Here is a 21,776-nt window from a genome sequence, read left to right as displayed (position 1 = left end):
GTGTCTGTAGTGTGTGTCTGTAGTGTGTGTCTGTAGTGTGTGTCTGTAGTGTGTGTGTGTGTGTGTGTCTGTAGTGTGTGTGTGTGTGTGTGTGTGTGTCTGTAGTGTGTGTGTGTGTGTGTGTGTCTGTAGTGTGTGTGTGTCTGTAGTGTGTGTGTGTGTGTCTGTAGTGTGTGTAGTGTGTGTGTGTGTAGTGTGTGTGTGTGTGTGTGTCTGTAGGTGTGTAGTGTTTGTGTGTAGTGTGTCTGTAGTGTGTAGTGTGTAGTGTTTGTGTCTGTAGTGTGTCTGTAGTGTGTGTGTGTCTGTAGTGTGTGTGTGTCTGTAGGTGTGTGTCTGTATGTGTGTGTGTCTGTAGTGTGTAGTGTGTGTGTGTGTGTGACGTCAGTTTTGTTTTTACCATTCCTGTAACTGTCGTCGCTTCTGTGGAGAGATGTTTTTTTTTTTTTCTAAAACCTAAAACTCATGAAGAACAATGGAAGCATCAGGCTCTCGGTTTGATATGAGCTTTAGATTTCGTGAGTCGGCTCATTACACAGTGATTATCGTCTCACTTTAATCTGTTTTGTTTTGTTTTTTAAGACCCAAGGCACTTTTTCAGTCCCGAAGCCCAAGAAACACACACTTTCTTCTTTCTGGAACATATGGACATTTAAAAATATGTATCAATTACTTTTTGGAGGGTTAATGTATCAACTACAGTACCAGTCAAATGTTTGGACACACCAACTCATTCAAGGGTTTTCTTATTTAAAAAAACAACAACTATTTTCTACATTGTAGAATAATAGAAAGACATCACAACTATGAAATAACATGTATAGTAAGCAATCATGTCGTAAACAAAAAGTGTTAAATAAATCTAAATATATTTTTGATTATTCAAAGTAGCCACCCTTTGCCTTGGTGACAGCTTTGCACACTCTTGGCATTCTCTCAACCAGCTTCATGAGGTAGTCACCTGGAATGCATTTCAATTAACAGGTGTGCCTTGTTAAAGTTAATTTGTGGAATTTCTTTCCTTAATGCGCAGTAGTGTTGTGACAAGGTAGGGGGGCATACAGAAGACAGCCTATTTGGTAAAAGACCAAGTCCATATTGTGGCAAGAACAGCTAAAATAAGCAAAACAGAAACGACAGTCCATCATTACTTTAAGACATGAAGGTCAGTCAATCCGGAAATTTCAAGAACTTTGAAAGTTTCTTCAAGTGCAGTCGCAAAAACCATCAAGCGCTATGTTGAAACTGGCTCTCATGAGGACCACTACAGGAAAGGAAGACCCAGAGTTACCTCTGCTGCAGAGGATAAGTTCATCAGAGGTAAATGCACCTCAGATTGCAGCCCAAATAAATGCTTCACAGAGTTCAAGTAACAGACACATCTCAACATCAACTGTTCAAAGTAGACTGCATGAATCAGGCCTTCATGGTCGAATTGCTGCAAAGAAACCACTACTAAAGGACACTAACAAGAAGAGACTTGTTGGGCCAAGAAACATGAGCAATGGACATTAGACCGGTGGAGATCTTTCCGTTGGTCTGATGAGTCCAAATTTGAGATTTTTAATTCCAACCATTGTGTCTTTGTGAGACGCAGAGTAGGTGAACGAACGGATGATCTCTGCGTGTGAGGTTCCCACCGTGAAGCATGGAGGAGGAGGTGTGATGGTGTGGGGGTGCTTTGCTGGTGACACTGTCTATGATTTATTTAGAAATCAATGCACTCTTAACCAGCATGACAACCACAGCATTCTGCAGCGATACTCCATCCATTCTGGTTTGTGTTTAGTGGGACCATCACTTGTTTTTAAACAGGACAATGACCCAACACACCTCCAGGCTGTGTAAGGGCTATTTGACTAAGGAGAGTGATGGAGTGCTGCATCAGATGACCTGGGCTCCACAATCACCCAACCTCAGCCCAATTTGAGATGGTTTGGGATGAGTTGGACCGCAGAGTGAAGGAACAGCAACCAACAGTGCTCAGTATATGTGGGAACTCCTTCAAGACTGTTGGAAAAGCATTCCTCATGAAGCTGGTTGAGAGAATGCCAAGAGTGTTTCAAAGCTGTCATCAAGGTAAAGGGTGGCTACTTTGAAGAATCTAAAATAAACAAATCATTATATATTTTCTAACACTTTTATTTGTGGTTACTACAATGATTCCATATGTGTTATTCCATAGATGTGATGTCTTCACTATTAATTCTACAATGTAGAAAATAGTCAAAATAAATAAAAACCCTTAATTGAATTCACAGAGATGGGTCCAAACCTTCGGGTGGTGGTGGTGGGGGGGGTGTCCGTGCGCCAGTGTCCCTCCCTCTGATTGTTTTGTTTGTCTTGTTTGTTTCCTACAGATCCGCCTGAACCGTCTCCTAACCATTGACCCAGAGTTGTTAGAACAGCAGGATGTAGACCTGAGCCCAGAGCTCCAGGATGCTCCTCTAGACCTGGAGGACCAAGCCACTGCTGCAGCACACCAGGCCAAACAGCACTACCGCTTCTGGCTGCTGCCTTACCTGTGGGTCGGCCTGCACTTTGACAGACTCACTTTGTTGGCTCTGTTTGACAGGTTAGTTTGTTGGTTAACAGGTGTAGTTACTGAAGTATACCCCGAAGAATGGACATTGGTCACTAACCTTAGACCAGGAGTTTTTCCCCGTTGGTCACTAACCTTAGACCAGGAGTTGTTCCCCGTTGGTCACTAACCTTAGACCAGGAGTTGTTCCCCCCATTGGTCACTAACCTTAGACCAGGAGTTTTTCCCCCCGTTGGTCACTAACCTTAGACCAGGAGTTGTTCCCCCCATTGGTCACTAACCTTAGACCAGGAGTTGTTCCCCATTGGTCACTAACCTTAGACCAGGAGTTGTTCCCCATTGGTCACTAACCTTAGACCAGGAGTTTTTCCCCCCATTGGTCACTAACCTTAGACCAGGAGTTGTTAACCTTAGACCAGTTGGTCACTAACCTTAGACCAGGAGTTGTTCCCCCCGTTGGTCACTAACCTTAGACCAGGAGTTGTTCCCCATTGGTCACTAACCTTAGACCAGGAGTTGTTCCCCGTTGGTCACTAACCTTAGACCAGGAGTTGTTCCCCCCATTGGTCACTAACCTTAGACCAGGAGTTGTTCCCCGTTGGTCACTAACCTTAGACCAGGAGTTGTTCCCCATTGGTCACTAACCTTAGACCAGGAGTTGTTCCCCCCCATTGGTCACTAACCTTAGACCAGGAGTTGTTCCCCATTGGTCACTAACCTTAGACCAGGAGTTGTTCCCCATTGGTCACTAACCTTAGACCAGGAGTTGTTCCCCATTGGTCACTAACCTTAGACCAGGAGTTGTTCCCCATTGGTCACTAACCTTAGACCAGGAGTTGTTCCCCGTTGGTCACTAACCTTAGACCAGGAGTTGTTCCCCCCCATTGGTCACTAACCTTAGACCAGGAGTTGTTCCCCATTGGTCACTAACCTTAGACCAGGAGTTGTTCCCCCCCATTGGTCACTAACCTTAGACCAGGAGTTGTCACTAACCTTAGACCATTCCCCCCATTGGTCACTAACCTTAGACCAGGAGTTGTTCCCCATTGGTCACTAACCTTAGACCAGGAGTTGTTCCCCCCATTGGTCACTAACCTTAGACCAGGAGTTGTTCCCCCCATTGGTCACTAACCTTAGACCAGGAGTTGTTCCCCGTTGGTCACTAACCTTAGACCAGGAGTTGTTCCCCCCATTGGTCACTAACCTTAGACCAGGAGTTGTTCCCCCGTTGGTCACTAACCTTAGACCAGGAGTTGTTCCCCCCCGTTGGTCACTAACCTTAGACCAGGAGTTGTTCCCCATTGGTCACTAACCTTAGACCAGGAGTTGTTCCCCATTGGTCACTAACCTTAGACCAGGAGTTGTTCCCCATTGGTCACTAACCTTAGACCAGGAGTTGTTCCCCGTTGGTCACTAACCTTAGACCAGGAGTTGTTCCCCCCATTGGTCACTAACCTTAGACCAGGAGTTGTTCCCCCCTTAGACCAGGAGTTGTTCCCCCCGTTGGTCACTAACCTTAGACCAGGAGTTGGTCCAGGAGTTGTTCCCCCCATTGGTCACTAACCTTAGACCAGGAGTTGTTGGTCACTAACCTTAGACCAGGAGTTTTTCCCCATTGGTCACTAACCTTAGACCAGGAGTTGTTCCCCCATTGGTCACTAACCTTAGACCAGGAGTTGTTCCCCATTGGTCACTAACCTTAGACCAGGAGTTGTTCCCCGTTGGTCACTAACCTTAGACCAGGAGTTGTTCCCCGTTGGTCACTAACCTTAGACCAGGAGTTGTTCCCCGTTGGTCACTAACCTTAGACCAGGAGTTGTTCCCCCCCTTGGTCACTAACCTTAGACCAGGAGTTGTTCCCGGGTCACTAACCTTAGACCAGGAGTTGTTCCCCGTTGGTCACTAACCTTAGACCAGGAGTTGTTCCCCCGTCACTAACCTTAGACCAGTTGTTCCCCACACTAACCTTAGACCAGGAGTTTTCCCCCCCGTTGGTCACTAACCTTAGACCAGGAGTTGTTCCCCATTGGTCACCCTTAGACCAGGAGTTGGTCACTAACCTTAGACCAGGAGTTGTTCCCCGTTGGTCACTAACCTTAGACCAGGAGTTGTTCCCCTAACCAGACCAGGGTCAGGCCACATGGTCAAGAAAAGACCAGGATTTAGTTTAGTGAGAATATCATAACCTTAGACCAGGATGTTCCCCCTGGTCACAACAGAAACCGTGAGGTTCTGGAAAACATCCTAGCAGGAGTGCTTGCCACTCCTGGTGGCCTTTCTGGGTTCCCGTCAATCCTATTGGTCACTAACCTTAGACGGATTCTTCCCCCATGATATCTTAGGGTTTTCCCCCGTTTAACCTTAGACCAGGAGTTGTTCCCCATCACTAACCTTAGACCATTTTTCCCCCGCACTAACCTTAGACCAGTACTCACACTAACCTCAGTTCCCCGTCAGACCAGGAGTTGTTCCACACTTTCACTAACCTTAGACCAGGAGTTGTTACTAACCTTAGACCAGGAGTTTTCCCCCATTGGTCACTAACCTTAGACCAGGAGTTTTGGTCACTAACCTTAGACCAGGAGTTTTCCCCCCATTGGTCACTAACCTTAGACCAGGAGTTGTTCAACTTGTTCACAATCGATTGTTCCCCCATAACACTTAGACATTCACTAACCTTAGACCAGGAGTTGTTCCCCCCATTGGTCACTAACAACCAGGAGTTGTTCACTAACCTTAGCCATTGAGGACCAGGAGTTGTTCCCCGTTGGTCACTAACCTTAGACCAGAAGTTTCCCCCAAACAACCTTAGACCAGGAGTTGGTCAGGAACCTTAGACCTTGTTCCCCATTGGTCACTAACCTTAGACCAGGAGTTTTCCCCCCATTGGACCAGGAGTTGTTCCCCCCATTGGTCACTAACAACACATTAGACCAGGAGTTTTTCCCCATTGGTCACTATTAGACCAGGAGTTGTTCCCCATTGGTCACTCAGGTTTTTCCCCCAGTGGTCACTAACCTTAGACACATTGTTCCCCATTGCCAACCTTGACCAGGAGCTGTTCCCCATTGGTCACTAACCTTAGACCAGGAAGTTGGTCACTAACAACCAGGAGTTGTTCCCCCATTGGTCACTAACCTTAGACCAGGAGTTGTTCCCCCCCATTGGTCAAACCTTAGACCAGGAGTTGTTCCCCCATTGGTCACTAACCTTAGACCAGGAAGTTCCCCGTTGGTCACTAACCTTAACCAGGAGTTTTCATTACTAACCTTAGACCAGGAGTTTTTTCCCCCCATTGGTCACTAACCTTAGACCAGGAGTTGTTCCCGTTGGTCACTAACCTGCAGGAGTTGTTCCCCATTTGGTCACTAACCTTAGACAACCCCCCCATTGGTCACTTTAGACCAGGAGTTGATTGGTCAAACCTGACCAGAGTTCCCCATTGGAAACCTTAGACCAGGAAACAACCTTAGACCAGGAGTTATTGGTCACAACCTTAGACCAGGAGTTGTTCCCCATTGGTCACTAACCTTAGACAGGAAGTGAAACCTTAGACAGGAGTTGTTCATTGGTCACTAACCTTAGACCATTGATTGGTCACTAACCTTAGCTGGAGTTGTTCTTGGTCACTAACCTTAGACCAGGAGTTGTTCCCGTTGGTCACTAACCTTAGACCAGGAGTTGTTCCCGTTGGTCACTAACCTAGCCATTGAGAAAAGCTGCTTTTATTTCAGGAGTTGTTCCATTTTAAATGTCACAACACTTTATGACAACCTTATTTAAAACCTTAGACCAGGAGTTGTTTAAAAAAAAAACCTTAGACCAGGAGTTGTTTATTTCTTTCTGTGTCAGAGTGTTCAAACCTTAGACTCTTCTTCTCCACTAACCTTAGACATTGTTCCCTCGCATTATAACCTTAGACTCTCCACGTTTCTACTCATTATCTGACATATTCCTTGTTCTGGTCACTAACCTTAGACCAGGGTTGTTCCTCTCCACTCCCCAGGAGTGCTTACATGAATTATGTTATTTGATTCTGTGGTGTTACTAACCTTAGACCAGGAGTTGTTCCCTCACTAACCTCCAGGAGTTGTTCCCTGGTCAGGTGAGGTCTCTCAAATGGTCACTTTCTCACTTTCACTAACCTAGTCAAGTCTGTTAACCTTAGACTTCCCCCTTCACTCCCCCTCACCACTAACTCTCCCCCGTTGGTCACTAACCTTAGACCAGTTTCTCTCACTCTCTTAGACGCTCTAACCCCTCCCCCACTCTCTTTCTGTATTTTATTAATGTTCCCCCTTGTCTCCCTACCCAGCTGTAGGCATAGGGCTTTAAATAGACCAGGGCTGACTAGTTTAGACTACAGCTCTCTGTCTCTCCAGGAGTTGTTCTCCACCTCTCTAACACACACACACTTTCTCCTTTGACAGGAGTTGTCTCTTTAACCTTTGTCTGTCACTCTCTCTCTCTCACTCTTAGACCAGGAGTTTTCCCATTGGTCTCTGGTCTTTTGTCATATTCTATATCATCTGTACTCTGGAAAACATCTCTGTGTGTCTCTTTCTCAACTCTCTTCACTGATATCTGTTTTCCAGTTCTGTGTCTCTGCCAGTACTCACTCTCAAGGTCCACACTCTTTTACATTTTTACTCTGATCTCACCAGCAGACAATTATGTGTTACTCTCAACTCTCAGGAAGTGAAACAACATATGAGCCATTGAGGAAAACTGCTTCTACTTCAGGAAGTGAAACAACACATTAGCCATTGAGAAAGCTGCTTTTATTTCACCCATTTTAAATGTCACACACTTTATGACATTATTTAAACCTGGTGTTTAAAAAAAAAAAAAAAATGTTTATTTCTTTCTGTGTCAGAGTGTTCAACCAGACTCTTCTTCTCCTCGACATGTGTCTCTCTCTCTACTCTTATCTGACATATTCCTTGTTCTGTAGTTACGGGTTCCTCTCCTCCCCTGCTTACATGAATTATGTTATTTGATTCTGTGTCTCTCTCTGCCCTGTGTGAGCTCTCAAAATGGCTTTCTCACTGTAGTCAAGTCTGTTACTTCCCTTCTCCCCCTGTCTCTCTCCCCCTCTCTCTCTGTGCTCTCTCCCCCTCTCTCTGTCTGTATTTTATTAATGTGGTCTCTCTACCCAGCTGTAGGCATAGGGCTTTAAATAGTGACTAGTTTAGACTCTCTCTGTCTCTCTCCACCTCTCTAACACACACACACTTGTCTCTCTCTCTGTGTCTCTCTATCTCTGTGTCTCTCTCTCTGTCTCTCTGTGTGTCTCTCTCTCTCTCTGTCTCTGTGTGTCTCTCTGTGTGTCTCTCTCTCTCTGTGTGTCTGTGTGTCTCTCTCTCTCTGTGTCTGTGTCTCTCTCTCTCTGTGTCTCTGTGTCTCTCTCTCTCTGTGTCTCTCTCTCTGTGTCTCTCTCTCTCTGTGTGTCTCTCTGTGTCTCTGTGTCTCTCTCTCTGTGTCTCTCTCTCTCTCTCTGTCTCTCTCTCTCTCTCTCTCTGTGTGTCTCTCTCTCTCAATTCAAGTGTCTCTCTTCTGTGTGTCTGTATCATGTGTGTCTCTCTCGCTTGCTCAAAGCTCTCTGTGTGTCTCTCTATATAAAGTGTCTGTGTGTCTCAGTAGACATCACACATACAGTGTGTCTGTGTGTCTCTCTCTCTCTCTGTGTGTCTGTGTGTCTCTCTCTCTCTGTGTTCTCTCTCTGTATCTCTCTCTCTCTCTCTCTGTGTCTCTCTATGTGTCTCTCTGTCTCAATCATGTTTAACATTGCCAAAGCAAGTAAGTGATAATATATAAAGTGAAATAAACAATAAAAATTAACAGTAGACATCTCTCTCTCTCTCTGTGTGTCTCTCTCTGTGTCTCTCTCTCTGTGTGTCTCTCTCTGTCTCTCTCTCTGTCTCTCTCTCTGTCTCTCTGTGTCTGTCTCTGACACTTTTGGGGGGGAAGACATGATGTACAGTACCAGTGAAAAGTCAGTTTGGACACCTACTTATTCCAAGGTTTTTCTTTCTTTATTTTTACTATTTTCTACATTGTAGAATAATAGTGAAGACATCAACACTATGAAATAACACATATGGAATCATGTAGTAACCAAAAAAGTGTTAAACAAATCCATTTTCTTTTTATAATTGAGATTCTTCAAAGTAGCCACCCTTTGCCTTGATGACCGTTTCTTGGTAAAAATAAAGACAACTGCTTGAATGAGTTGGTGTGTCCAACCGTTTGACTGGTACTGCATGTCTTGGAAACTGACGTTTATCCCGTCAATATTGGGAACGTTGCAGCACACATCCAATGTCAGTAGAACCCCACACACAGGGCAGGTACACATTCACTCTGCCGAGTCACCCGAACCTCAACGTCACCCGAACCTCAACGTCACCCGAACTTAAGCTGATCTTACCCTAAGCTGAACCTGAACTTAACCCGAACCTCAACCCGAACTTAAGCAGATCTTACCCTAACCCGAACCTCAACTTAACCCAAACCTCAACTTAACCCGAACCTCAACTTAACCCGAACTGAAGCTGATCTTACCCTAAACTGAACCTCAACTTAACCCGAACCTCAACTCGAACTTAAGCAGATCTTACCTTAACCCGAACCTCAACTTAACCCGAACCTCAACTTAACCCGAACCTCAACTTAACCCGAACTGAAGCTGATCTTACCCTAAACTGAACCTCAACTTAACCCGAACTGAAGCTGATCTTACCCTAAACTGAACCTGAACTTAACCCGAACCTCAACTTAACCCGAACCTCAACTTAACCCTCAACTGAACTTAAGCTGATCTTACCTAAGCTGAACCTGAACTTAACCCGAACCTCAACTTAACTTAACTGCTGATCTTACCTAAGCTGAACCTGAACTTAACCCGAACCTCAACTTAACCCGAACTGAAGCTGATCTTACCCTAAACTGAACCTCAACTTAACCCCAACCTCAACTTAAACCTGAACCTCAACTTAACCCGAACCTCAACTTACCCGAACCTGAACCTCAACCTCAACCCCCGAACCTCAACTTAACCCCGAACCTCAACTTAACTGAACCTCAACTTAACCCAACCTGAACTTAACCCGACCTCAACTTAACCCGAACCTGAACTTAACCCGAACCTCAACTTAACCCGAACCTCAACTTAACCCCTAACCTGACTTAACCTGAACTTAACCCCGAACCTCAACTGAACCCGAACCTCAACCCCGAACTTAACCCGAACCTCAACTTAAACCTCAACTTAACCTCAACCTCAACTTAACCGAACCTCAACTTAACCAACCTCAACTTAACCCGAACCTCAACTTAACCCCGAACCTCAACTTAACCCGAACCTCAACTTAACCTCAACTTAACCCGAACCTCAACTTAACCCCGAACCTCAACTTAACCCCGAACCTCAACTTAACCCGAACCTCAACTTAACCCCGAACCTCAACTTAACCCGAACCTCAACTTAACCCGAACCTCAACTTAACCCGAACCTCAACTTAACCCGAACCTCAACTTAACCCGAACCTCAACTTAACCCGAACCTCAACTTAACCCCGAACCTCAACTTAACCCGAACCTCAACTTAACCCGAACCTCAACTTAACCCCGAACCTCAACTTAACCCCGAACCTCAACTTAACCCGAACCTCAACTTAACCCGAACCTCAACTTAACCCGAACTGAAGCTGATCTTACCCTAAACTGAACTTCAACCCGAACCTCAACTTAACCCAACCTCAACTTAACCCGAACCTCAACTTAACCCGAACCTCAACTTAACCCCGAACCTCAACTTAACCCCGAACCTCAACTTAACCGAACCTCAACTTAACTTCAACTTAACCCGAACCTCAACTTAACCCAACCTCAACTTAACCTCAACTTAACCCGAACCTCAACTTAACCCGAACCTCAACTTAACCCGAACCTCAAGAACTTAACCCGAACCTCAACCCGAACCTCAACTTAACCTCAACTTAACCCGAACCTCAACTTAACCCGAACCTCAACTTAACCCCCGAACCTCAACTTAACCCAACCTCAACTTAACCCGAACCTCAACAACCGAACTTAACCTGAACTTAACCCGAAGCTCAACTTAACCGAACCTCAACTTAACCCGAACCTCAACTTAACCCGAACCTCAACTTAACCCCCGAACCTCAACCCCGAACCTCAACAACCCCTCAACTTAACCCCGAACCTGAACTTAACCCCGAACCTCAACCTAAACTGAACCTCAACTTAACCCGAACCTCTTTGTCTCCAGGTCCATAAAGGACATACAGCCTGACTGATGAAAGACTGTTTCTACACTCCGATTTTAACTTCACCCTCCTTCAGGGTTGATGTGCTCTGCGCCGCCCGCAGAGTCATTATATTATATTAAAAGGGAACTTTTTTTTTCATTTAATAGAACAGGCTTTTCAAATTCCATGTTCGTGCACAATTTCTACTTGAAATATCAAAAGGCAGTCTTGTGGTGGACCCGACTCAACTACTGCCTCTGTGTCTCAGGGCCATAATCGCATCATCGCCTACAGCCGACCCATCTACTTCTGTCTGTGCTGCGTGTTGATCTGGATGTTGGATTACGTCAGTGACAGAACCGGTTCAGCCCGGTTCACCCTGTATGGTGTCGCCGTCACCAGCTCCCTGGTTCTGTCCTCTGCCAGGGACCTCGTCATCGGTGAGACAACCGTACATGAATATGTTAGAATATGAATAGGGCCAGTCTGATCTTTCCACAATCACGAACACCTGTATGACACATTTATAGATATTTTTAGTTGTTGTTGCTGAATGTTTTGGCTACTTTGACACAGGGAGGTTTTTAGTCAATTCTGTTCCTGTGTTTTTTTTTCCCCTGTTCTCGTTCCTCTGTAGTGTTCACTCTGTGCTTTCCTGTCGTGTTCTTCGTGGGGCTCCTCCCCCAGGTCAACACCTTCGTCATGTACCTCTTTGAGCAGTTGGATATCCACGTGTTCGGGGGCAACGGTCAGTGTGAATTTATTCATATAAATTCAATACATGTAGACAGTTACACATTACATTACAATCTAAATGCTCTCTGCTGTCTCACTGCTAAGGGCTCTTTTGACCTTTCTTGTAAGTTGTGGGAAACTTAAACACGTCGTTTTAAACATTCTGACGTGATACACACACACACACACACACACAGAGGGGAGGGAGAGATGGGTTTTCGTTGCACCAAATGTCCAATCCACTATTGTGACGTGTTGCTGACCTCCTCTTCTCCACCTGCTTCCCCCACACAGCCTCCACCAGCCTTCTGTCATCGCTCTACAGTGTCCTGCGAAGCGCGGTCACCGTGGCCCTGCTCTACGGCCTCTGCTACGGGGCCCTAAAGGTCAGAACCATCCTCTCATCCCTGTGTGGTTCTGCGGTTCTAACCCCTCTGTTCCTCTGTCTAACAGAAGACCTGGGAACCATCCTCTCATCCCTGTGTGGTTCTGCGGTTCTAACCCCTCTATGTTCCTCTATCTGACAGGAGACCTGGGAACCATCCTCTCATCCCTGTGTGGTTCTCGTTGTTCTGCGGTTCTAACCCCTCTATGTTCCTCTAACAGGAGACCTGGGAACCTCAGCACATCCCTGTGTTGTTCTCGTTGTTCTGCGGTCTCCTGGTGGCGTTCTCCTACCATCTGAGCCGTCAGAGCAGTGACCCCTCTGTCCTGATGTGAGTCTATCCTCCAGGACTTCCGCTTCTAACACATATTTCTACATGCAACAACTCCACTCTTCTCTGGGACTTGTTGACCTTTGACCTCCCTGGACTATATTGGTTTTAACCAGTGGTTTGGACTGCGTTTCCACTGACCTCCTTGACCCCTTTTCCACAGATCCTTGGTGCATTCCAAGCTTCTGCCCAACATGAAAGAAAAGAACTCAGAAGATCCCCTGTCTGAGGTGCAGGATCCGTTACCCGAGAAACTCAGGGGTTCTGTGGTGAGTAGTTAGTTAGTTAGTTAGTTAGTTAGTTAGTTAGTCTGAGGTGCAGGATCCGTTACCCGAGAAACTCAGGGGTTCTGTGGTGAGTTAGTTAGTTAGTTAGTTAGTCAGTTAGTCAGTTAGTCAGTCAGTCAGTCAGTTAGTTAGTCAGTTAGTTGTCTGAGGTGCAGGATCCGTTACCCGAGAAACTCAGGGGTTCTGTGGTGAGTAGTTAGTTAGTTAGTCAGTTAGTCAGTTAGTTAGTCAGTCAGTCAGTTAGTTAGTTAGTTAGTCAGTTAGTTGTCTGAGGTGCAGGATCCTTTACCCGAGAAACTCAGGGGTTCTGTGGTGAGTAGTTAGTTAGTTAGTCAGTCAGTCAGTCAGTCAGTCAGTCAGTCAGTCAGTCAGTCAGTCAGTCTATTGTTTCAGTCAGTCAGTCAGTCAGTCAGTCAGTCAGTCAGTCTATTGTTTCAGTCAGTCAGTCAGTCAGTCTATTGTTTCAGTCAGTCAGTCAGTCAGTCAGTCAGTCAGTCAGTCAGTCTATTGTTTCAGTCAGTCAGTCAGTCAGTCAGTCAGTCTATTGTTTCAGTCAGTCAGTCAGTCTATTGTTTCAGTCAGTCAGTCAGTCAGTCTATTGTTTCAGTCAGTCAGTCAGTCTATTGTTTCAGTCAGTCAGTCAGTCAGTCTATTGTTTCAGTCAGTCAGTCAGTCAGTCAGTCAGTCAGTCAGTCAGTCAGTCAGTCAGTCAGTCAGTCAGTCAGTCAGTCAGTCAGTCAGTCAGTCTATTGTTTCAGTCAGTCAGTCAGTCAGTCAGTCTATTGTTTCAGTCAGTCAGTCAGTCTATTGTTTCAGTCAGTCAGTCAGTCAGTCTATTGTTTCAGTCAGTCAGTCAGTCAGTCTATTGTTTCAGTCAGTCAGTCAGTCAGTCAGTCAGTCAGTCAGTCAGTCAGTCAGTCAGTCAGTCAGTCAGTCAGTCAGTCAGTCAGTCAGTCAGTCAGTCAGTCAGTCAGTTAGTTGTCTGAGGTGCAGGATCCTTTACCCGAGAAACTCAGGGGTTCTGTGGTGAGTTAGTTAGTTAATTAGTTAGTTAGTTAGTTAGTCAGTCAGTTAGTTAGTTAATTAGTTAATTAGTCAGTTAGTTAGTCAGTTAGTTAGTTAGTTAGTTAGTTAGTTAGTTAGTCAGTTAGTTGTCTGAGGTGCAGGATCCTTTACCCGAGAAACTCAGGGGTTCTGTGGTGAGTAGTTAGTTAGTTAGTTAGTTAGTTATCCGAGATGCAGAGCCCTCATCCTAAAAAGCTAGTGTTCTGTAGTAGGTGGTTGTTGTAATATTGACTGGTTCTAATCAGGCCTCATTATCGAGTCTTTGTAAATCCACCCCCCCCTGTCTCCTCTCCTAACCCTCCCTCTCTGTCTCCTAACCCTCCTGTAATGCCTCTAGGCCGTAGGCCCCCCTCTCTGTCTCCTAACCCTCCCTTTCTGTCTCCTAACCCTCCCTCTCTGTCTCCTAACCCTCCCTCTCTGTCTCCTAACCCTCCCTCTCTGTCTCCTAACCCGTCCCCCTCTCTGTCTCCTAACCCTCCCTCTCTGTCTCCTAACCCTCCCTCTCTGTCTCCTAACCCTCCCTCTCTGTCTCCTAACCCTCCCTCTCTGTCTCCTAACCCTCCCTCTCTGTCTCCTAACCCTCCCTCTCTGTCTCCTAACCCCCCTGTCTCCTAACCCCCTCCCCCCTGTCTCCTAACCCTCCCTCTCTGTCTCCTAACCCTCTCCTAACCCCCTCCCCCCTGTCTCCTAACCCTCCCTCTCTGTCTCCTAACCCTCCTCCTCCCTCTGTCTCCCGTAGGCCCTCCTCTCTGTCTCCTAACCCTCCTCCTCTCTCTCTGTCTCCTACCCTCCCTCTCTGTCTCCTAACCCTCCCTCTCTGTCTCCTAACCCTCCTCTCTGTCTGTCTCCTAACCCTCCCTCTGTCTCCTAACCCTCCCTCTCTGTCTCCCCTCCTGTAACTCTGTCTCCCTCTGTCTCCTAACCCTCCCTCTCTGTCTCCTAACCCTCCCTCTCTGTCTCCCCTAACCCTCTCCTGTCTCTGTCTCCTAACCCTCCCTCTCTGTCTCCTAACCCTCCCTCTCTGTCTCCTAACCCTCCCTCTCTGTCTCCTAACCCTCCTCTGTCTCCTAACCCTCCCTCTCTGTCTCCTAACCCTCCCTCTCTGTCTCCTAACCCTCCCTCTCTGTCTCCTAACCCTCCCTCTCTGTCTCCTAACCCTCCTTCTCTGTCTCCTAACCCTCCCTCTCTGTCTCCTAACCCTCTCTGTCTCCTAACCCTCCCTCTCTGTCTCCTAACCCTCCCTCTCTGTCTCCAACCCTCCCTCTCTGTCTCCTAACCCCCTCCCCTCTGTCTCCTAACCCTCCTCTCTGTCTCCTAACCCTCCTGTAATGTCTCTAGGCCCTCTCTCTCCAACCCTCCTCTCTGGCCCTCCCTCTCTGTCTCCTAACCCTCCCTCTCTGTCTCCTAACCCTCCCTCTCTGTCTCCTAACCCTCTCTCTGTCTCCTAACCCTCCTCTCTGTCTCTAACCCACTCCCTCTCTGGTCTCCTAGGCCCTCCCTCTCTGTCTCCTAACCCTCCCTCTCTGTCTCCTAACCCTCCCTCTCTGTATACTAACCCTCCCTCTCTGTCTAACCCTCCCTCTCTGTCTCCTAACCCTCCCTCCTCTCTGTCTCCTAACCCTCCCTCTCTGTCTCCTAACCCTCCCTCTGTCTCCTAACCCTCCCTCTCTGTCTCCTAACCCTCCCTCTCTGTCTCCTAACCCTCCCTCTCTGTCTCCTAACCCCCATCTCTGTCTCCTAACTCTGTCTGTCTCCTAACCCTCCCTCTCTGTCTCCTAACCCTCCCTCTCTGTCTCCTAACCCTCCCTCTCTGTCTCCTAACCCTCCCTCTCTGTCTCCTAACCCTCCCTCTCTGTCTCCTAACCCTCCCTCTCTGTCTCCTAACCCTCCATCTCTGTCTCCTAACCCTCCCTCTCTGTCTCCTAACCCTCCCTCTCTGTCTCCTAACCCTCCATCCTGTCTCCTAACCCTCCATCTCTGTCTCCTAACCCTCCCTCTCTGTCTCCTAACCCTCCCTCTCTGTCTCCTAACCCTCCCTCCTAACCCTCCTGTAATGTCTCAAGGCTAACCCCTTACTCCCCATCAATCTGTTCTCGCTAGATCCTCACAGTCCATGTCTGTCTCTGTCTCCTAACCCAACTGTCCTCCTGTCTGTCCTCCCTAACCTCCTCCTGTCTGTCTGTCTGTCCTCTCCTCCGAACCCAACTGTCCTCCTTTCTGTCCTCTCCTCCTAACCCAACTGTCCTCCTGTCTGTCCTCTCCTCCGAACCCAACTGTCCTCCTGTCTGTCCTCTCCTCCGAACCCAACTGTCCTCCTGTCTGTCTCCTCCTAACCCTGTCCTCCTGTCTGTCTGTCCTCCCTCCTAACCCGACTGTCCTCCTGTCTGTCTGTCCTCTCCTCCTAACCCGACTGTCCTCCTGTCTGTCTGTCCTCTCCTCCTAACCCGACTGTCCTCCTGTCTGTCTGTCCTCTCCTAACCCGACTGTCCTCCTGTCTCTGTCTCTCCTCCTAACCCGACTGTCCTCCTGTCTGTCTGTCCTCTCCTCCTAACCCGACTGTCCTCCTGTCTGTCTGTCTCCTCCTAACCCTGTCCCCTGTCTGTCTGTCCTCTCCTCCTAACCCTGTCCTCCTGTCTGTCTGTCCTCTCCTCCTAACCCGACTGTCCTCCTGTCTGTCTGTCCTCTCCTCCTAACCCGACTGTCCTCTCCTCCTAACCCGACTGTCCTCTCCTCCTAACCCGACTGTCCTCTCCTCCTAACCCGACTGTCCTCCTGTCTGTCTGTCCTCTCCTCCTAACCCGACTGTCCTCTCCTCCTAACCCGACTGTCTTCCTGTCTGTCTGTCCTCTCCTCCTAACCCAACTCAACCCGACCTTCTGGTCTCTCGCTGTCTGTCTGTCCTCTCCTCCTAACCCGACTGTCCTCCTGTCTGTCTGTCCTCTCAGTCCCGACTGTCTGTCTGTCTGTCCTCTCCTCCTAACCCGACTGTCCTCCTGTCTGTCTGTCCTCTCCTCCTAACCCGACTGTCCTCCTGTCTGTCTGTCCTCTCCTCCTAACCCGACTGTCCTCCTGTCTGTCCTGTCCTCCTCCTGTCTGTCTGTCCTCTCCTCCTAACCCAACTGTCCTCCTCCTGTCTGTCCTCTCCTCCTAACCCAACTGTCCTCCTGTCTGTCTGTCCTCTCCTCCTAACCCAACTGTCCTCCTGTCTGTCTGTCCTCTCCTCCTAACCCGACTGTCCTCCTGTCTGTCTGTCCTCTCCTCCTAACCGACTGTCCTCCTGTCTGTCTGTCCTCTCCTCCTAACCCGACTGTCCTCCTGTCTGTCTGTCTCCCTCCTAACCCGTGTCTGTCTGTCCTCTCCTCCTAACCCGACTGTCCTCCTGTCTGTCTGTCCTCTCCTCCTAACCCGACTGTCCTCCTGTCTGTCTGTCCTCTCCTCCTAACCCGACTGTCCTCCTGTCTGTCTGTCCTCTCCTCCTAACCCGACTGTCCTCCTGTCTGTCTGTCCTCTCCTCCTAACCCGACTGTCCTCCTGTCTGTCTGTCCTCTCCTCCTAACCCGACTGTCCTCCTGTCTGTCCCCCAGAGTGAGCGTCTTCATTCCGACCTGATAGTCTGCGTTGTCATCGGCGTCCTCTACTTTGCCATCCACGTCAGCACCATGTTCATCGTTCTGCAGGTACAGTAGAGCTCTGCAGCGTTAATCTCTTGCCGTTGTGTCCTTGAGCAGGGCACTAAACTGCTTTGGGGACGTTGTGATGTACCTGGTTTCCAACCTCTTTGGTTGTCAGGCAGTTGAGTTGGAAGATAAATGCCTAATAAGAAAATTTGACAAAGTAGAATTTTTGTTCTATCACCATGTATAACATATTTAACTCATCTCTCCCTCCCTGTCCCACCATCTCTCTCTCCTCTTCTCCATCCCTCTTCTCTCTCTCCTCTCTCTTCTCTCCTCTCTCTTCTCCCCCCTCTCTTCTCCCCCCCTCTCTCCTCCCTCTTCTCTCTCTCTCCCCCCCTCTCTCTCTCCCCCCCTCTCCCCCTCTCTCTCCCCTCTCTCTCTCCCTCCCTGTCCCACCATCTGTCTCTTCTCTCTCCTCTTTCTCTCCTCTCTCTCCTCTCCCCCAATCTTCTCTCACTCATCTCTCTCATCTTCTCCCCCTCTCTTCTCCCCCCTCTTCTCCCCCCTCTCTTCTCCCCCTCTCTTCTCCCCCTCTCTTCTCCCCCTCTCTTCTCCCCCTCTCTTCTCCCCCTCTCTTCTCCCCCCTCTCTTCTCCCCCTCTCTCTCCCCCTCTCTCCCCCTCTCTCTCTCCCCCTCTCTCTTCTCCCCCTCTCTCTTCTCCCCCTCTCTCTTCTCCCCCTCTCTCTTCTCCCCCTCTCTCTTCCCCCTTCTCCTCTTCTCTCTTCTCCCCCCTCTCTCTCTCCCTCTCTCTCTCCCCCCTCTCTTCTCCCCCTCCTCTCTTCTCCCCCTCTCCCTCCCCCCTCTCTCTCTCCCTCCTTCTCTTCTCCCCCATCTGTCTCTCTTCTCTCTCTCCTCTTTCTCTCCTCTCCCCCCCCTCTCTCTCCCCCTCATCTTCTCCCCCTCTCTCTCTTCTCCCCCTCTTCTCCCACCATCTGTCTCTCTTCTCTCTCTCCCCCTCTCTCTCCCCCTTCTCTCTCTCTCCCCCTCCCTTCTCCCCACCATTCTCCCCCTCTCTTCTCCCCTGCTCTTCTCCCCCTCTACTTCTCCTCTGGGCCTGCTCCCACCCTTACCTGCTCTCTCTCTCTTCTCCCCCTCTCTCTTCCCCCCTCTCTTCTCCCCCTTCTCTTCTCCCACTGCTCAAGACCCCTCTCTCTATTCCCCCTTTGAGGTCAGAGGTAAGACACCATCTTCTCCCCCACTCTTCTCCCCCTCTCTCTTCTCCCCACTCTCTTCTCCCCCTCTCTTCTTCACCCCCCTGAATTCTCCCCCCCCCTTCTCCCCTCTCCCCCTCCTCTCATACCCCCTCTCTTCCCCCACCTCCCCCCCTCCTCCTTCTCCCCCTCTCTCCTCCCTCCCTGTCCCACCATCTGTCTCTCTTCTCTCCCCCTCTTCTCTCCCTCCCTGCTGACCACCATAGCCATTCCTGAGCTACGTGCTGTATTCTCTACTAGAAGCGGTGGGCCTGCTGACACATTACCTGCTGCCTCAGGTCCGCAAGAGCTACCCTGGTACTGCTTCTCACACCCCTGCTCAAGACTAGGGAGTATTACCAGTTTGAGGTCAGAGGTAAGACACCATGAATACCCAGGTAAGACGCCCCCACATAGCCCACGCCCCCACATAGCCCACGCCCCCCCACATAGCCCACGCCCCCACATAGCCCACGCCCCCACATAGCCCACGCCCCCACATACCCGACTGTCTTTCCTGCTGTCAGTTAACATTTTAGGGGCCATTTTAACAGACCTGCATATTAACCAGAACTATGTTCAAGGGAGTTTCAATTCAAAGTGTTTTTTTCTTCCAGGAGTAGGATGAGCCTCCGCCTCCAATGTAGCCACGTTGCTAACTGACTGACCAAACCCTTTGTTTGTTTGTTTTGTTTTTGTAGGCGCGGCCCATGTGATGTGGTTTGAGAAGCTCTATGTGTGGCTGCTGTTCTTCGAGAAGAACATTCTGTATCCCTTGGTCATCCTCAACGTGCTGAGTGGTAGCGCCAGGGATCTGGCCAGTCCTAGGAAACTGGACACGGAGTGAGTTGTCCACTTGGCTTTATCTCAAATGCCACCCTATACTCTAGTGCACTAGTTGTGACCTGGGCTCATAGGACTCCTATATAAGGGGGGATGGAGTAGAGGTCTTCAAGGGTCCACGGAGTTGGAATCGTTACGATAGAGATACGATATGCGATATGGAGAAATAACTCATTTACGAAAGACCCGTTTCTGAATGGACCCTGAAGACGGAGCAATCGGAGGAAAAGGGCCTTGTTACGGGGGGGGGGGGGGGGTGACCAAGAACCCGATGGTCACTCTGACAAGAGTACCTGTGTGGAGATGAGAGAAGCTTCCAGAAGGACAACCATCTCTGCAGCTCTCCACCAATCAAGCCTTTATGGTAGAGTGGCCAGACAGAAGCCACTCATCAGTCTGTCTACAAACAGGCTCTCAAAGTGCTGGACAGGAAGTCCAATAGCCATCATCACTGTTACATCCTCAGGAAGCATGAGCTCCCGAGTTGGGAAAATCTGGTGCAATACACCGACGCATGTCTTGTATTCAAGATCCTAAACGGCCAGGCTCCTCCCCCTCCACTCAGTACTTCTGTTAAACAGAAAACCCAAACCTATGGCAGCAGATCCACAAGGTCTGCCATGAGAGGTGACTGTATAGTTCCCCTAAGGGAAAAACACCTTTAGTAAATCCTCTTTCTCTGTGAGAGCTTCCCATGTCTGGAATACACTGCCATCAGACACACATAACTGCACCACATATCACACTTTCACAAAATGCTTCGAAGACATGGCTGAAGGCCAATCAGATTTGTGAACATGGTCCCTAGCTGTGTGTTGCCGCTTTCCATGTTGTCTGTTGTCTGTAGCTTGTGAGGTGTGGAAACACTGTTGCTTTTTGTTCTATGTTGCTCTGTCTGTATGCTACGTCTTGTCCTATGTTGCTCTGTCTGTATGCTATGTCTTGTCCTATGTTGCTCTGTCTGTATGCTATGTCTTGTTCTATGTTGCTCTGTCTGTATGCTACGTCTTGCTTGTTCTATGTTGCTCTGTCTGTATGCTACGTCTTGCTTGTTCTATGTTGCTCTGTCTGTATACTACGTCTTGTTCTATGTTGCTCTGTCTGTATGCTACGTCTTGCTTGTTCTATGTTGCTCTGTCTGTATGCTACGTCTTGCTTGTTCTATGTTGCTCTGTCTGTATGCTACGTCTTGCTTGTTCTATGTTGCTCTGTCTGTATGCTACGTCTTGCTTGTTCTATGTTGCTCTGTCTGTATGCTACGTCTTGCTTGTTCTATGTTGCTCTGTCTGTATGCTACGTCTTGCTTGTTCTATGTTGCTCTGTCTGTATGCTACGTCTTGCTTGTTCTATGTTGCTCTGTCTGTATGCTACGTCTTGCTTGTTCTATGTTGCTCTGTCTGTATGCTATGTCTTGTTCTATGTTGCTCTGTCTGTATGCTACGTCTTGCTTGTTCTATGTTGCTCTGTCTGTATGCTACGTCTTGCTTGTTCTATGTTGCTCTGTCTGTATGCTACGTCTCGCTTGTTCTATGTTGCTCTGTCTGTATGCTACGTCTCGCTTGTTCTATGTTGCTCTGTCTGTATGCTACATAATGCTTGTTCTATGTTGCTCTGTCTGTATGCTACGTCTCGCTTGTTCTATGTTGCTCTGTCTGTATGCTACGTCTCGCTTGTTCTATGTTGCTCTGTCTGTATGCTACGTAATGCTTGTTCTATGTTGCTCTGTCTGTATGCTACGTCTTGTTCTATGTTGCTCTGTCTGTATGCTACGTCTCGCTTGTTCTATGTTGCTCTGTCTGTATGCTACGTCTCGCTTGTTCTATGTTGCTCTGTCTGTATGCTACGTAATGCTTGTTCTATGTTGCTCTGTCTGTATGCTACGTCTTGCTTGTTCTATGTTGCTCTGTCTGTATGCTACGTCTTGCTTGTTCTATGTTGCTCTGTCTGTATGCTACGTCTTGCTTGTTCTATGTTGCTCTGTCTGTATGCTATGTCTTGTTCTATGTTGCTCTGTCTGTATGCTACGTCTTGCTTGTTCTATGTTGCTCTGTCTGTATGCTACGTCTTGCTTGTTCTATGTTGCTCTGTCTGTATGCTACGTCTCGCTTGTTCTATGTTGCTCTGTCTGTATGCTACGTCTCGCTTGTTCTATGTTGCTCTGTCTGTATGCTACATAATGCTTGTTCTATGTTGCTCTGTCTGTATGCTACGTCTCGCTTGTTCTATGTTGCTCTGTCTGTATGCTACGTCTCGCTTGTTCTATGTTGCTCTGTCTGTATGCTACGTAATGCTTGTTCTATGTTGCTCTGTCTGTATGCTACGTAATGCTTGTTCTATGTTGCTCTGTCTGTATGCTACGTCTCGCTTGTTCTATGTTGCTCTGTCTGTATGCTACGTCTCGCTTGTTCTATGTTGCTCTGTCTGTATGCTACGTAATGCTTGTTCTATGTT

General features: G+C 48.2%; 1 pseudogene; it reads left to right on the top strand.

Moving 5' to 3' along the window:
- Window positions 1-21,776, top strand: part of LOC135532470 (pecanex-like protein 1) — a 79,482-nt pseudogene that overhangs the window by 10,866 nt on the left and 46,840 nt on the right.

This window comes from Oncorhynchus masou, unplaced genomic scaffold (assembly GCF_036934945.1).
Source record: "Oncorhynchus masou masou isolate Uvic2021 unplaced genomic scaffold, UVic_Omas_1.1 unplaced_scaffold_1871, whole genome shotgun sequence".
Lineage (NCBI taxonomy): Eukaryota > Metazoa > Chordata > Actinopteri > Salmoniformes > Salmonidae > Oncorhynchus > Oncorhynchus masou.
Note: the sequence above shows the minus strand (reverse complement) of the source record. Positions and strands in the feature narration are given on the sequence as shown.